The following is a 17,316-nucleotide window of genomic DNA, read 5'->3' as shown; positions in this document are numbered from 1 at the left end:
TCTTTATTGCAATGCTCTTAAGGAAACTACCAAGTGAGTTCTTTGAGGAAGATCAAGATAATACACTTATGTCTAGCAATGCCTCACCGCCCCACAAGCAAATTGACTCTCCAGTGGCATCTATCCCTACATCTTTAGAAGTTTCACAAGAACCTTCCATATTGTCCTCATCAAACAATACACCCAAGGTTGCAATTACCCAAGGGCTATCCATAATTGATTGCCAAGATAATCCAATTCATGATGCACATCCTTGTCATGTTTTAGAAATACAAGACCCAATGCCACCATGCACTTTATTGCCATTACCTATTTTAGAGGACCCCGTTTGAAGTCCCTCTTCCTCATGTTCAAGCATTGATTCCTTGCCAAAATCTATCACAAATGTTCAAAGTGCATCTCCTTCATGCCAAAACATTGATTCCTTGTCAGAATACCCCATGCATATCCAAAGTCCAACCCCATGTCAAGAGGATAATTTAGAGCATGAAGAAATGCATGTTAAAATAGATCAAGATCAAGATCCCGAAACCTTATCATCCCATCCAATTGTTGACCAGGATCTCATCTTCCCAGACACTCATGATGATTCCCCTATTCTTGTCCATCCTATCCAAAGTCCTATTGACACTCCATTTCCCAAGCAAGATCAAGATATCCTAGCCCATCCAATCCCAAATGATCCCCTTCCATTTCATGAAAAAAATGTCCTTTCAAATCCCATTGACATTCCACTTCCTAAGAAAGATCAAGATATTCCTCCCATCCTTTTTGATGATCCCATTAAAAGTCAAGAGCAAAGCACCTTTAAAGAGGATTCCAATGATCTTCCTCCTTGTCAAGATCAAATTATTCCTTTAAATCCTCCACAAGATCCTTTTGTTCCTCCATCTCCTTGTCTTAATGCTCCATATACACTCCAAGATCACACTTCTTTTGATGATCCCATTATTTCTCCCATTCCATCTCTTGAAGAGCCTATCATTGAACCATGTCCACTACACAATCCTAGTCCCCCTCACGATCCTAATCCTACTCATGATTCTAACGTGTTAGTGCAAGATGTTCATGAACCCTCGACATGCATAATGGGTTCTTCCACTTTGCTGCAATCAGATCCACTTCAAGATCTCATTATTTCTCTCATATCATATCCACCTCATAATGGACTAGCATCTTCTTCCCAAAGAAAAGAGTATCCTACAAGTCAAGATATTCATAAAGGCAAAGGAGTAGCTCTCCATAAGCAAGAATACCTTCATGAGAAAGAACACCTCCATATCAAAGAAAATATTAAGGGTCAGGGCCTTAGTGAACTTCCTCAAGACATGGGTACCCCTTCTAAATCCAACATCCCTTCAAAATCCAAACATATCCCTTCCCCATCACACCTTCCATCCATCTTAGGTCCTTATATTCCTTCATCCTCTATGCAAGGTCAGAAAAGGCACACATCCTTGAGTAAATTTCATCAATCCAAAAGAAGTCCATTTCATTCATATTCATCCATGCATTCCTTTCCCCCTCCAAGCAATTTGGATGCCAAGTATAAAAGTCATAAGTCTAAAAATCCACATGTATTCAAGGATCAACATGTCCAATATAATCGACATGTCAAAACAAAGAAAAATTTGATCTATAAAGAAAAAGAAATATCCAAAATGCCACAAAGGCCCACCAAGCAAAATAAAGCAAAGTCAAAATTTATATGGGTTCCTAAATCCCTTGTGCAAGCAATGCACTCCAAGGAACCACAAAAGCATGAAAAATCAAAAACCATGTGGATCCCCAAGAAGCTCTTTGAAGCACAAAAAGAACAACCCAGATTGGCATCTAAAATTGTTGTTCCTCCATCCAAACCTTCCAAGTCTATTCCTCCATCACCTCCTTCTTCCATTTTGGGCCCTTATGTCCCAAAATCCCAAGCTATTCCTTCATCAAAATCTCCATATCCAAAATCCATTTTTCCTCCATCAGTCCATCACCCCTTAAGGTGTGTGCCAATATCAATCTTGCCAACATTTTCGTCCACTGAAGCACAATTCTTCCAATACCCTATCCATTATCCAATTCATATTTTCCATCCTTCGATCCCTTTGATCCAATCCTTTGCATAAATCCTTGCCTTAGTTTCATCTCTTTTTCCATGTCCTCATCCTACCAACGTCCTTGAGCATACTTTCAAAGGTCATGGTCCATTTTTTTTTTAAGGCTACTATCCAAAAAAAAAAAAAGACGCTTGAGTCCTTCTTCCATCCCCTATCATGTGTCCATCTTCTATTGAAAAAGTCAAAATCAAAAAAAAAAAAAAAAAAAAAGTGAAAAAAAAAGACTAAAGCAAAAAATAAAGAAAAATAATTTGTCCACTGGTGAAAACCTGGCAAACAGGTGCCTTGGACAAGTACCATGATGAAAACCTGGCAAACAGGCATCATGCGTAATCTATGAACTTCTTGCACACCACACTTGGGGGCAGGTTTTATCCTATGATATCCTTTTGTCCTTCATTATTCCATTATCCTATCATACCAAGTCATACTCCTTCATATCCTATTGTCCCTCATGTCCAGTTTCCCTTTTCCACCTTTGATCTTGACAAGGCTGAAGATCATCATGAGCATCATGCATCTTGTTTGTAGCTTTTAGTCCATCATAGCTTTTGGTCTTTATCCATTTGCTTATTACAACCTTTCATCCATATTCCCTGTCTTATTGCAAATTTTTGCCACTATCCTGTATCCTATCCCAACCTTCAGTCCATTTCCCTTATCCATTCTTGGTCTTGCTTATCCTATCCATATCTTATCACTATCCATACACTCTTTTTCATTCCTTGATCTTGATCTGACTTAAGGACGCAAAATTTAGACATGGTTTCAAAAACCTCTTGACATGTCCCTTTTGCGCCTAGTTTCGGCATAGCAGCTATTTTCTGATTTATCCTCTTTTTTCAAGGTTTTCATAATTGGACCTTGAATCCATTTCATATGATGGGAGTTGCCGGAGTATTGGGTGCTGCTCTTCTATGTGCTATTCACGGTGCTACCGTGGAAAATACTTTATTTGAAGACGGTGATGGTGCAAATACATTCCGTGCTTTTAACCCAACTCATGCCGAAGAGGCTTATTCTATGGTCACTGCGAACCGTTTCTGGTCTCAAATTTTTGGGGTTGCTTTTTCCAATAAACGTTGGTTACATTTCTTCATGTTATTTGTGCCGGTGACCGGTTTATGGATGGGTGCCATTGGAGTAGTTGGCCTAGCTCTAAACTTACGTGCTTATGATTTTGTTTCTCAGGAGATTCGTGCAGCGGAAGATCCTGAATTTGAAACTTTTTATACAAAAAATATTCTTTTGAATGAAGGTATTTGTGCTTGGATGGCGGCTCAGGATCAGCCTCATGAAAACCTTATATTCCCTGAGGAGGTTCTACCCCGTGGAAACGCTCTTTAATGGAACTCTAACTTTAGCTGGTCATGACCAAGAAACCACTGGTTTTGCTTGGTGGGCTGGTAATGCCCGACTTATTAATTTGTCAGGCAAATTACTTGGGGCTCATGTGGCTCATGCCGGATTAATTGTATTCTAGGCTAGAGCAATGAATCTATTTGAAGTGGCTCATTTTGTACCGGAAAAACCTATGTATGAACAAGGATTGATTTTACTTCCCCATCTAGCGACTCTAGGATGGGGAGTTGGTCCTGGTGGGGAAATCGTGGACACTTTTCCCTATTTTGTATCCGGGGTACTTCACTTAATTTCTTCTACAGTTTTAGGCTTCGGTGGTATTTATCACGCACTAATTGGACCCAAAACTTTAGAAGAATCTTTTCCATTTTTTGGTTATGTATGGAAAGATAGGAACAAAATGACCACAATTTTAGGGATTCACCTAATCTTGCTAGGTGTTGGTGCTTTTCTCCTAGTGTTTAAGGCTTTGTATTTTGGTGGCATATATGATACTTGGGCTCCCGGCGGTGGAGATGTAAGAAAAATTATGAACCTTACGCTTAACCCAAGTACTATATTTGGTTATTTACTCAAATCCCCTTTTGGAGGGGAGGGATGGATTGTTAGCATTGACAATCTAGAAGATCTAATTGGAGGACATGTGTGGTTAGGTTCCATTTGTATCTTCGGTGGTATCTGGCACATCTTAACAAAACCTTTTGCGTGGGCTCACCGCGCGTTTGTATGGTCCGGAGAAGCTTACTTATCCTATAGTTTGGCGGCTCTCTCTGTCTTTGGTTTCATTGCTTGTTGTTTTGTTTGGTTTAACAATACAGCTTATCCTAGTGAATTCTATGGACCTACCAGCCCAGAGGCCTCTCAAGCACAAGCATTTACTTTTCTAGTTAGAGACCAACGTCTTGGAGCTAGTGTGGGGTCTGCCCAAGGGCCTACTGGTTTAGGTAAATATCTTATGCGTTCTCCTACTGGAGAAATTATTTTTGGAGGGGAAACGATGCGTTTTTGGGATCTTCGTGCTCCCTGGTTGGAACCTCTAAGAGGTCCTAATGGTTTGGACCTGAGTAAGCTGAAAAAAGACATACAACCTTGGCAAGAACGACGTTCAGCAGAATATATGACTCATGCTCCTTTAGGTTCTTTAAATTCTGTGGGTGGTGTAGCTACCGAGATTAATGCGGTCAATTATGTCTCACCTCGAAGTTAGTTAGCTACCTCTCATTTTGTTACTACTTTACATTGTCATATCCAGTCTCTTATCCTATCACGCAATAGCCCTTGAAAATTGCATCCGTATTGTCTCCATAATAAAAGGTCTTTGTCTTCCCTCTATCCACCATCATTTTAGCAAGCCTATTTATTCACCTGTCATATTCCTTGCCTTGCTAGACACTGGGGGCAAAATCATAAAAATTGAAAAATGTCCTGAAATAATTCAAAAAAAATTGAAAAATGTCTTGTAAAAAAACAAAAAAATTGAATAACGTCCTGAAATAATCCAAAAAAAAAATTTGAAAAATGTCCTGAAATAATCCAAAAAAATCAAATAATGTCCTAAAAAAAAAATCTCTTAAAAATTGAAAAATGTCCTGAACAAATCCCTAAAAAGTCAAATAAAGTCTTGAAAAAATGAACACAAAAAAATTTGTAAAATCTCGAAAAGCAAAAAATACATAATCCTTTTGTGCACAAGACAGATCACTGAGTATACATCCAATGACATGTAATCACACATTGTGCTTTAATGAAATCATGCGTTAATAGATGAACTTTTCAATCAACCCAGACATTCAAACTGATCAAAATTGTCATATCAATCAACCTCAAAATCATTTGTCCTTGGCACACTATCATGGGTCTTATACAAGGTGTGGTATACTCAAAACCAGACTATGTCTTGTCTTAGATGGGGTATCACATGTCCTAAAACCAGACAACATCATCGTCCTATTAGCACTTTCAACTTTTGACAATGAAGATCAAGGTGTTTGTTTGATTTGTTGGAATTTGTGCATCTTATCTTTTTATTGATTTATCTTCGATCATGTTCCTATGTTCCTCGATGATGTCACTAAGTGATTTAGAGTGACCGGGATGGTTCATGGTTCTTTTCTTTTTTGTGATTGCTGTTTGTCTGTGATGTGTCTATCTTTTGCCAAAAGGGTTGCATTTCAGCTCTGGCCTTCAATGCCATGATGCTACGCATCCATTTTGCTACATTAAATAAAGGTTCTCACCTACAAAGTGCATTAGTGAAAGCAAGTTTTTTTTTGTCTCTAACTGTTTTCTGTCTCATTTCTTCTTACTAACATTTCTTTCGTCAGTCTTGGCAGTCCGTTTGATCCTATCATGTTCTATCATTCTTATCGATCAATTGGCCTCTTTTCTGCATGTTTCCGGCCAATTCCTCGAGGGGACATGCATATGTCATTATTATTGTCTGGGGCATTTTCATTATTGTTCTTTGAAACAACGCTTAAAATCGCATTGTCTCAAAGAGGGGCAAAATGTAGACACCTAAAAATGGTCAATGCTTGCGGAGTCGTACTTTAACATTTGCGCATTGCCTCATTTTAGGTTTTTGTGTCGCATTAACATTTCTCCTATGTCATGCACTTGGTCTTTATCGTTTGCGAGCATCGAGTCCTTCTTCTGCATTCCTCATTTTTCTTGCTTTCGAATTAGGTCTTGTCGATAGCAATTTTCAATCATGATTCGTCATCAATCCTTGTCCTCTTGTCAATCTCGTCAATTTTGCGATCGATTTGTCATCGATCCTTGTCCTCTTCAATCATGTCAATTAGCGCATATCAATTTGGTCTCTTTATCAATATTGGTCAATTTGTCAACCAATTTCAAATGTTTATCAATCAAATCATTTATAAGTCAGAATCATGATCAAATCAAATCGACATCAAATCAATCTTACATCAAGACCTAATTGCCATCCTTGCATTTCTAATTCATTTAATCTTGTTTGTCATTTTCCCTCTAGGATTAATAAATTATTTATTTATCCTAAGTCTTCTCATCACAATTAAATGTTCATTTAATTGGCTAATAATTCCTCTTTTTGTGAATTAATTAATAAATGAAAAATTATTAATTAATTCACTAAATTTCCTAATTTCCTATTTTCCCAATTTTCTAATTTTCCTAATTTCTAATTCAATTTCCTCCTATTTTTCTCCTAATTTCATGGGAATGACATTTCAATTTATCATAATTTATCATAATTTGTCATAAATCATCAATCAATCAATTTTGACATAGAAATTTGTCATAAATTGTCATAAATTATCAATCAATCAATTTTGCATAGAAAGTGTATAATTTCTCATAATTGACATAATTGATTTGCAATTTCCATTTCAATCTCTTCATGCTAATTTGATCATTTCTCCAATTTATCTATAAATTGGATGAATTTCTTCAATCTCAGACCCCGAATCACATTAATGAGACTAATCAGATTATCAAATTTCTAATCAATCACATTTCGAGTACTCTTGATCAATAATCTTGTCTACTTGCTTTCAATTATGTGTGTGCACTTGTAGGTGAGATCCACAACCAAACTATTTGAAGAGGAAAGAAGAACAATGGAGCCGCATGAAGGAAGCATTCATATCCACATATGGTTTGCATAGTATTTACTTTTGAATGTTTCAATTTTCATGTCTCTATTGAGTGTGTTCAGGATTGATCATTGCAATGAGTTTTTGTGATTGAGCTATGACTAGTATTTTGATTTGCTTGTGATGATTTCTGAATTCCTATGCTACAATGCTATTGAAGAAATCTTTAGGGTCAACACACCTTGATACTACTGTTGATAAGTGGTAGGGTTGAAGGAAATCTTTAAAACACTTCCAACCTCCTTTAGTTATCACAAATTGATGTGCTATAGTTATTGTAGGGAAAATGGTCCCTTTACCTCTACCTATTAGCTCTGCCTCTTGCACACTACCAATCTGCCTGAGGACTTCTGCAATTCCTATTTTTAGTGGGACCTGATATTGCAACAAAAATTGAATGCCCCTGAAACCATACACTCTGAAAACTGTGGAAATAGGGTATAAGTACATATCACCCCAATTGTGGACAATTTTGATATGTTCAGCAAATTCCTTTGGCCTAAGGAACTCCAAAAGAACTTTAGGGACTCTTGGATTCTCTGAGCATAAAAGAGTCCCGATCTTGGATGCAAAGCACTTATCGAACCTCAAGTAGCTAGCATCTTCTCTGTCCCATGACAACACTGTGCTCCATAGCTAAACTGGCATTTTCTCTCCATCCTTCTCTTTCACTATGTCCATTCCATTTGCAAAGTAATCACCACCCTTGAAAAGAAACAGGTGCATGAGGAGGGAGCACCCGCTTCTTCGCAACAACTCTTCGAAATGATGCCTACATTCAATTGATGTGAGACTATATACGGCAATCATGCTCTTAACTGCAGCATTGATACCACATGCTTTGGCCGTCCCTTCAGAATTGAATTCATAGAAGAATTCAAAAATTTCGCTCCAACGGGTCATAACACACCTGTGTATTTTCTTTTCTGCTCTTTCACCATTTCGCAGAGCATAACATCCTTGCACGTTCATCTAGCGAAACTGTGCTACCTTTACCCTTTTACCTTTCCTCATCTGGCAACGAGCTAAATATCCTTTCGCTACTTCATAGACAGTAGCCAATGTGCACTTTAACCCAATGAAGCCACGCCAACCATCCGATCGGATGGAATCTGATCGGTCTTTATCTTTGTTTGATCTCTTTACCTTAGTGTCGGGGCCTACCTTATTTTCACCACTTCATGGGCTTTAACCCTCGAGCATTTTCCTTTTGCAAAGCCACACCAAGCATTAGATGAAACTCTAACCACTCGGCCTTTAATGTCCAATTGGGACCGTCAGTCTTTTAACTAACTGCGCCTCATCTTGACGGCTAATAGTTTTCACTATTTTGCTGAAGTTAATCCGCTCCCATCTTTGGGCCACGAAACAATGAGAAGTGTTGGATCAATCTTGAGATGAATGCCTTTTAAGTGGGCCCTTTATCCAGGTATTACTTACCTCACTTGTTCACCAGTTAACAAATGCCATGTGGCACTCAGCCATTAGCCCTAGAAGCTCCTTCAGGTTCAGTTCTGAGTCAGCCACATGTCTTACTTCACTATTCCCACATAACCGCCAGTTACACATAGGCGAGCCCTCAGTCACCTTTTAAAACCATGTGTCACTCGACACATCATTATCGAGCCCCACAAAAAGCAGCAACTATCATGCCACGTCATGCCTTCATGTGACTTGCACCTATCTTTCACGACTTCATGAACATTAATCTCCAGTTGGTTTGTAGCCACGAAGTCACGAGAACCGTTGGATCAAAACAGAGTTGATCGACCTTTACCTTTATGCCTTGCCTGTGCTGTGGGCCCACCAGCCCTTAATCCTCAAATTTAACTTACTGAACACTTTGATTTTTGGCCACATGTCACTTTCTTACTTGCCACTTAAACTAGCTAGACTGCTTACTTGGAATGCCATGTCATTTTCGCCACTTCGCGAAAGCTATTTTCCGAGCATCTTCATCTTGTGAAACAGCGTTGGCCATTAGATCTCGGGGACTTGCGCATCTGTTATACCTCTAATAAACCTCCTCGCCCGAGCCCATCAACCTTTCGCCATTTTGCGAAGAGTAAACTACAAGCATCTCTTGGCCGCGAAACAATGCAGGCCGTTGATCTCTTTCAAACCTAATCACCTTTTAGCCGTGAAAACTCTTGACTGCTAGGTCCCGCCAAATCCTTTCACTACTTCGCAACAAGTAACTTGCATGCTTGTTTCAGCTATTAATCAACGCGAGCCGTTGGATTCAAAATGAGATGGAGTTTCATTAAGTTGGCTGCCAATGCACTCGGTCAAGCCTGCTTGGGCCTTTCACTATTTCGCAGAGGTTAACACACTAGCAACTCCGCCCAACAAAACAACAAAAGTTGTAGATTTATTTGAGAGTTGTGTGATACTTACTAGGCCCAAAAAACATTAGATAAGGCAGATTAAATGCGAAAAGAATTAAAAGATTTAAAGGGACCGCCTAGGTAAATGACAAGGGGGGAACACCTTTACGATAAATGGACCCATCACATAAGTGAATAAAGTAACGCCAAATTAGAATTGAAAGGGGTTTTTCTCAGACATTTTGAAAGCGATTAAAGATTAAACCCTAAACCTCCTTTAGGACACACAAAAGTTAGAAGCAACAGGGCCATACCAGACTCAAAAATTTCACAGACTTAGCCAATTATGGAAAAAGCATACCCATTTTTTAAAATAGTGATAACACCACACTCCCAAATTCACTGAATTTAGGGTTTTGGGCTACTAATTTGGTTCTTATTGTAGGGTTTTGAGGGGTCTCGATCCAACGATGGATTCTTAGAGAAAGCCACTTAAGAATTTAGTTGAGCTTATCAGTGCAGGGAAGGCCCCCACATACATTGAACTCACTCAACACTCTAGCTGCCTGACCAATATATTTATATAGTGGCTTGAAAAACCCGCTCGAGAGTATGCTGGGAGAGATGATATCCCCAATGCATCCCAATTCAAAGTACCTCTATGGGGTGATGAAATCCCCAGTCAAAGATACCCCTCACTACGTAGAATAAAATAAAATTGGGTGTCGTTGTCACCTCCTTCCTTTCTCCCAAGACCCCAAAGGCGGGTGGAAAGTTAGTTAATGCAATAGTAGGTCCACCCCAAACATGATAAAAGTTCTTTCCCTTAAGAAAATCAAATGTGATTTAATCGATATGCAGCCTAATTCACATTCATTTTAAAGCCCAAATTGAGGTGTTGAATACGCATGTGCATGTCTATTTTAAACACCAAATTGAAATATGAAGGCATGCATGTCAATTTTAACCGCTGTTGATTTTAAGCCCAAATCGAAGTGTTATACATGCATGCCAATTTTAACCAATGTTAATTTTAAGCACCAAAAGTTGAAGTGTGAGATTGTGCATGCATGTCCATTTTAACCATTGTTGATTTTAAGCACCAAAAGATGAAGTGTGAGATTATGAGTGCAATTGATCTAATACTAATCCGATCCTTTCTGTAAATTTGCCATAGGTTGCAAACAAATGATTAGCAATAAAATCAAATCAACAGAAAAATGAGAATAAAAAATTGACAGAAGCAAATGTGTGACTATACCTGCCCGATTGCGTGACTCTAGATAAGCGACTGCGTAATTCTGTCAGGCGGAATGCGTGATTCTGATAGGGCGATTGCATGATCCTAATAGAGCGATTGTGTAAATTTGTCAGGATAAATGTGTGACAGTGACAAGACAATTGTGTGATACTATCAGGACCAATCCATGACACCTACGGCGAATGCTTGACACTTTTGGCAAATGCGTGACAATTTTGGCGAATGCGTGAAGATATTGGTGAATGCATGAAGATATTGGCAAATGCATGAAGATATTGGCGAATGTGTGACACTTATGGCGAATATGTGAAGATATTGGCGAATGCGTGAAAATATTGGCGAATGTGTGAAGATATTGGCGAATGCGTGACTCAAACCAAAAAGTGAAAAACTATGAATGTCTATTGGTGTTTACATGAATGCGTAAATGTGTCTATGTGATTGTGTGATTCTATAAACACGATTGCATGATGATGAGATCCGCTTGGAAATCCATGCAAAACCTACAAAAAATGAAAAAATCCGTACGACCTGAAAAAATCACACAGAAAAATTAGTTGTTGTTCAAGTCGGGTTCACCAAAATGTAGCATGCTTAAATACACCATTGCTAAATAGGAAATAAGGACGATCAAGAATCCTTAACTATCTAAGCAATTCAAACATAAAACCATTGAAATAGATGCAAAATGGGATTAAATTAAGCAATATGAAAACTCCCTATTATGCATCATAGCTTCTATTGTTCTTCTTCTCTCTGTGGTATGATGGCTCTCAGATATTGTATTGGCAACCTGCAATTGACACAAAGATTCAAAGTTCGTGATCTAGAGGAACTATCTAAGATTGAGAAGAGAGGATTGAAAATGGAGATTGAATGCTCAATTTACATATTTTTGGATAAGATTGATTGAAAGGTGGAACATATTGATCAAGAGGTGGAGCTCAAGTGAGCTCACATGCTGATTGATAATTGAACTGCTGACTTGGAGATGAAATAGAATAGATTGAATAGATTAATTGAGTCACTGATTGAGAAAAAGCTAATAGAAAGAAGAAAAAGAATGATTGGAGGAAATAACGAAGATGACAAAGAGAACTAGAAGATGGAAATGGAGGTTGGAGAGATAAATGATTTAATTAATTAATTTAGTATGTGCTTGCACTTTAACTTAGATTTTCAATTTGATCTTTGCATGATATTTATTCAAATAATTGAATTCATTTAATTCAATTTAGTATTTGAATATATTTAGAATTTTAACTTTGACTTTCAATTTGATTTTTGAAATCATGCACATGTATTTGAATTTGGAAGAATTAATTAGTTAATTAAATAATTTAAAGAAACTATTTAATTATGCTAGAAATGGACTTTAATTAAATAATAAAGATTATTTAATTTAAAGGATTAAATTACAATTAATTAAATAATAAATATTTAATTAATATTTAGAAAGGGTCATCATTATTGGGATGTCATTACTTGAGATTTACACCTTGCTGTAGAAGAATCAAGAAAGAAGATGACTATGTTAGGGGCCATCAATCACACCTTTTTGACTCTAATCCCAAAGAAGCATAACCCACAATAGATGAGTGACTTCAAGCCTATCACTCTATGCAATACTGTATATATAATTGTAACAAAGATCATAGCTAACAGATTGAAGCCCCTCCTGACGCACATCATATCAGAGGAACAAAGCGGGTTTACCCTTGGAAGATCAATTTTAGAAGGTATCATTGTTGCTCATGAAACACTCCACACAACCAAGAAAACCAAGGACTCCTGTATGATTTTAAAACTGGACATCCTAAAAGCTTATGACATGGTGGATAGGGATTTCTTATTTGATGTTCTCAATAAATTTGGTTTCTGCAAGGAATGACTCACTTGGGTCATGAGTTGTCTCTCTTCCCCCAAATTCTCAGTTTTGGTCAATGGTTCATCCCATGGGTTCTTCTCTTCGACAAGAGGTATTAGACAAGGTGATCCATTATCACCCTTTTTGTTTATCATAATGGTTGAAGCCTTAGGTCGATCCATAAGAGCTCTCCAGCAAGATGGTCATTCGGTAGGAGTTAATGTGGCATCAGGGGTTGAAAAAATGACTAATCTTCAGTTTGCTGATGACACCATTCTATTTAGATCAGCCTGTAGGTGGGAAGCCAGATCAATCAAAACATGCCTTGATGACTACTATTTGGCTTCTGGACAGAAAATCAACTGGCACAAATCTAAAGTGTTTTTCATCAACACTTCGCTCAACTTGCAAATGGTATTATCAAGGATTCTCAATCTCAGAGTTGCTAATTTCCCTGGAGAATTTATTGGTACCCCACTCTTCATTGGTTGTAATAGAGCTCACTACTGGAAGCACCTCATTGATAAGTGCAAATCCAAGCTTGCAACTTGGAAAGGCAAGTGGTTATCTTCGGCTGGGAAACTCACTATGATAAAGTTGATCCTCTCAGCGCTACCGGTTTTTTCTATGGCTTGCCTACGATTACCGGTGGCAGTTGAAGAAGAATTGATTTCTCTAATGAGAAATTTCCTTTGGAATGGGTCGGATGATAAAGGTAAATTTCCCTTGATAGCTTGGAAAAAGATCTGTCAACCAAAAATGGCAGGTGGTGCCGATATTCGCCAAATATCAATTATGAATTTAGCAATGGGTGCTAAACTAGTTTGGGAAATCTGTAGCGGTGGGAAACAAAAATGGGCAAGGCTCTTGAAACATAAATATCTGGACTCCCTAGAACCTAAGCAGATTCTGACTATCAACAACCCTCCCAGGGGTTCGGCTATCTAGAATCTTATTTTGGACAACAGGGATATCATAAGTGATCAAGTTACCTAGGAGTTCAGGAATGGCATGGATACTTCCTTTTGGTTTGATTCTTGGTTGGGTGAAACTACTCTATGTCACATCCCCTCTCTACATCCTATTATGGAGGTAACCTATCGCCTCTAGGGGCATAATATCTATGATTATGGTTATCCGATCCTAGAAAATGGTATTTCTAAATGGAAATGGAACTCCTTGGACGAGCTGGACTTGGATCAGTTTTAGAAGGACTTATTTACTGACATTCTCAACAAAAGGATTATTTTCCCTTCCCATGATAAGGATATTATTAGGTGGTGCGGCTCCTCTGATAGAAAATATAAGGTATTCTTTGGCTACAAGTTGAAAGAAGCGTCTATATATAGACAAAAAATACTGGCCTGTTAATCTATTTTGGCATCAAGACCTCCTCCTCAAAGCGGGTTCCTTTGCCTGGTTGGCCTGCTAGAGGAAAGTCTTAACCCAAGAAGGGCTCCATTCAATGGGTATCAATGGACCCTGTAGATGTCCGTTATGTCTAGATCAGGAAGAGACTATTGATCATCTTCTTCTCCATTGAAAATTCTCCAGTCATTGTTGGTGGTATTTCATGGAAAAATTGAGATTATTTAGCCCCTTCCCAGCAGAGCTGGACAATTGGTTTTTGCAATGGCCTAAACTGGTAGGAAAGGCAGTTTTTCTGATTTGCTCTTCATCCTCCCATCACTTTTGATTTGGGAAATTTGGAAAGAAAGGAACCATAGAATCTTCCAGGGCAAAGATATGGGCCCTCAGTCTCTTTGTGCAAAAATTGAGAACCACTTGACTGAGCTCCTAAATGTGGCAGCCCAATCCAAAACACTTAAGAAAATTTTGTTCATGGACTGGGATTGTAAGATTAAGATGGCTCTTCCAAACCTAATCATCCCTCTGATTTTCGGTCAGGGCTCTCTGGTGGATTAGACTAATCCAAGAGTGGGGGTGATTTGGGATGCACCAGCGGTCGGGTGGAGCAAGGTAAACTTTGATGGTGCTTCTGCAAGCAATCCAGGCCAAAGTGGTATTGGTTGCATAAACTTTGATGGTGCTTCTGCAAGCAATCTAGGCCAAAGTGGTATTGGTTGCATTCTGAGGGACTCTGATGGTCTCTGTATAAAAGAAATCTCCAAAAATATTGGAGTGGCTACTAATAATGAAGCAGAATTCAGAGTGACATTTAGAGGTCTTCAGCTAGAGAAGGAGCTTGGGGTGCAAAAAATTCATTTGGAGGGTGACTCATTAAATGTCATTAACGCGATCCACTACACTAGCACCCCTTGTTGGTGCCTTAACCAGTGGCTTCAACCAATCCTGGTGCTGCTAGCTTCCTTTGATGAATTTCGGGTTAGCCATATCTGCAGAGAAGGTAATGGTGAAGCCGATAGACTTTCTAAAGTGGCTATAACTGTCAGTGACCCCCCTGAAGATCCATCAATGTTGTTTTCTGTTGGGCCGATTGACATGCTCTCCTCACTCAGGTTGGGTCCTATGAAATATGGCGTGTACTGGTGGGTCTCCTGATAGGTGCATTCTCTCCGTTTCTATCTGCCCCCTCCGGCTATGGATCAAACCGATGCTCTATTCCCTGGTAATCCACGACTCCCACTCTCCACCTTTTGGTCTTGGTTTCAGTGGAAAGATCGACCGGTTGCCTTGTTAACCGGTTAAGGTCTCCTCTTATCATTGTGATGTGACGCATTACCGACACTATTGATTAGTGTCAACTTTTGGCTCCTGGCTATTTAATACAAGTGTACTTGAGTATCTAGTTACAACAGTATCCTTTGAGATTTGTTTATGATCACTTGATGCTTAAAGTCAGTCGACATCAAGCTGAGGAGGTTTGGAGCAGATGGTTAGTTGGATACCAGCTGCTCATGCATGTGGGCATTTATTGGAGACGGAGATGTAGGATGCCGTATTCTCTGGTTCGACTCCTTGCTATTTAGTAAATGAATACCCCTTCTTTCCATCATAATTTTCTTTCCTCTTGGTATCTCGGTATGGAGACTCCAATCCTCCTCGAAGCCACTTGTTGACAGATGGCTTTCCTGGGTGAAATCACGGACAAGCATCTTCAAGAGGTCCTTTTCTCTCGACATCCTCTCATTCTCCACAGCTTAAAGAGGATCTTGGGAAAGGAATTTATTATGGCTTACCACAGGTACAGAGACAATGCTAATATTCCAGCCATTTTCCTTACAATATTAATCTACATGGGGACTAGTAAGCAGCAAGCAAAACTGCTAACCCAGATGATGTTCAAGCATCGCCTGTTGGGATAAATAGATGCTGTATTGGACAATATTGATGCCAATAACAGAATTCTGCTTCCCCAAATTACTACATGTCACTTAGCAACGGAGCAGAGGTGAAGAAGCTCGTGATTGTTAATTCTCTGGATTTTGCATCCTTCCAAGCAACTTGGCCTGTCATCTCCAGGAACATTGAGTTCCTTCTGAAAGAAGTTGGTATACAAAGCGGTTTCACGTTGAATTGGAGAGTAATTTTTCTCTATGGTGAAGATTTAGCGGTGACTGATGACCTCGAGATCCTTGAGAATGGTGATCTGGTGGATGGAAATGACTGGGGGTTTGGACTGGGTGAAGAGTGGTATCCAAATGACTACTGACTCCCTAAAGAGAAGGCAGAATCGGAACTCATTTGAATTGTGGCCTTGAATGTCCCATTGTCTTAGATGCGGCCAATGTGCTCATGGAAGATGCTTCTGATGACTCTCTGTGACTCCGGTTAACTCTAAGCCCTCCGGTCTCTGTGCCTTTTGAGATTGTTTGTTTTTGTCTTATGACCTCTGCGTCTTTAAGAGGTCTTTAAGATGTCGGCATATTGTTTCCCTCATCCAGTCTTGTGTCGACTTCTCTTTTTCATGGATTAGGGCTATGGTAGGGGGTTTTCTTCTCGATTCTTTCCCCCTACCACTCTTATTGAATGAGGCCTTGTATTCTCCTTCTTTTTTAATACAAGGGTGTTGCCCCTCTGCAACTATTTACTTATTAAAAAAAATAAAAATTAGAAAAGGGTTAAATAATTAGCTGAATAGAGATATAGAAATTGAATAATTAGTAATTTCTTTAAATAATAAAGATTATTTAAATTGGGGAATTAATCAGAATTAATTAAATAATAAATATTTAATTAATATTTAGAAAATGATTAAAATGATTAAATAATGATAGAATAGGAAATAGAATAATTAGTAAAATGATGAGGAAATATGAAATTAGAAGAATAAGATTATTTAATTTAATTAAATAATTAAAGAATTATTTAATCAATTATAGGAATAATTAGTAGATGATCAATGAGTCATTTTTAGGTGTCTACATTTGCCCCTCTTTGAGACAATTGTTAGGATTTCCAAAGATACTGAGAAGGGGGGGGGGTGAATTAGTATCTTTTTGGTAAATGGATTTTCTTAACTTATTAAATGAAAAGCATTCCAAAACTGTGTACCGGTAAACCAAAATTAATGCAATAAATAAGAACAATAAACACAACATAAAAGACACACCATAACACAATATTTTTAACGAGGAAACCTGGTGTGGGAAAAACCTCGGTGGGATTTGTGACCCACAATATATGCTTACTAGCCAATAAGAGAATATTACTGTTACAATAGGGGCCTACACATGCAGGAAGACCAACTGCCTAAAGCTCACTGCTTAAATACAAAAGAGAAGTCTCACTGACTTACAAAAGTGGATTATAAAAATCCAATGTCATATAC

General features: G+C 38.5%; 1 pseudogene; it reads left to right on the top strand.

Moving 5' to 3' along the window:
- The first annotated feature begins 2,940 nt into the window (after positions 1–2,940).
- On the top strand, positions 2,941–16,197 carry LOC131046745 (photosystem II CP43 reaction center protein-like; annotated as a pseudogene).
- The last annotated feature ends 1,119 nt before the right edge of the window (positions 16,198–17,316 follow it).

This window comes from Cryptomeria japonica, chromosome 10 (genome assembly GCF_030272615.1).
Source record: "Cryptomeria japonica chromosome 10, Sugi_1.0, whole genome shotgun sequence".
Taxonomy (NCBI): Eukaryota; Viridiplantae; Streptophyta; class Pinopsida; order Cupressales; family Cupressaceae; genus Cryptomeria; species Cryptomeria japonica.
The sequence above is the reverse complement of the archived record's forward strand: the minus strand, read 5'-3'. Positions and strand labels throughout refer to the sequence as shown.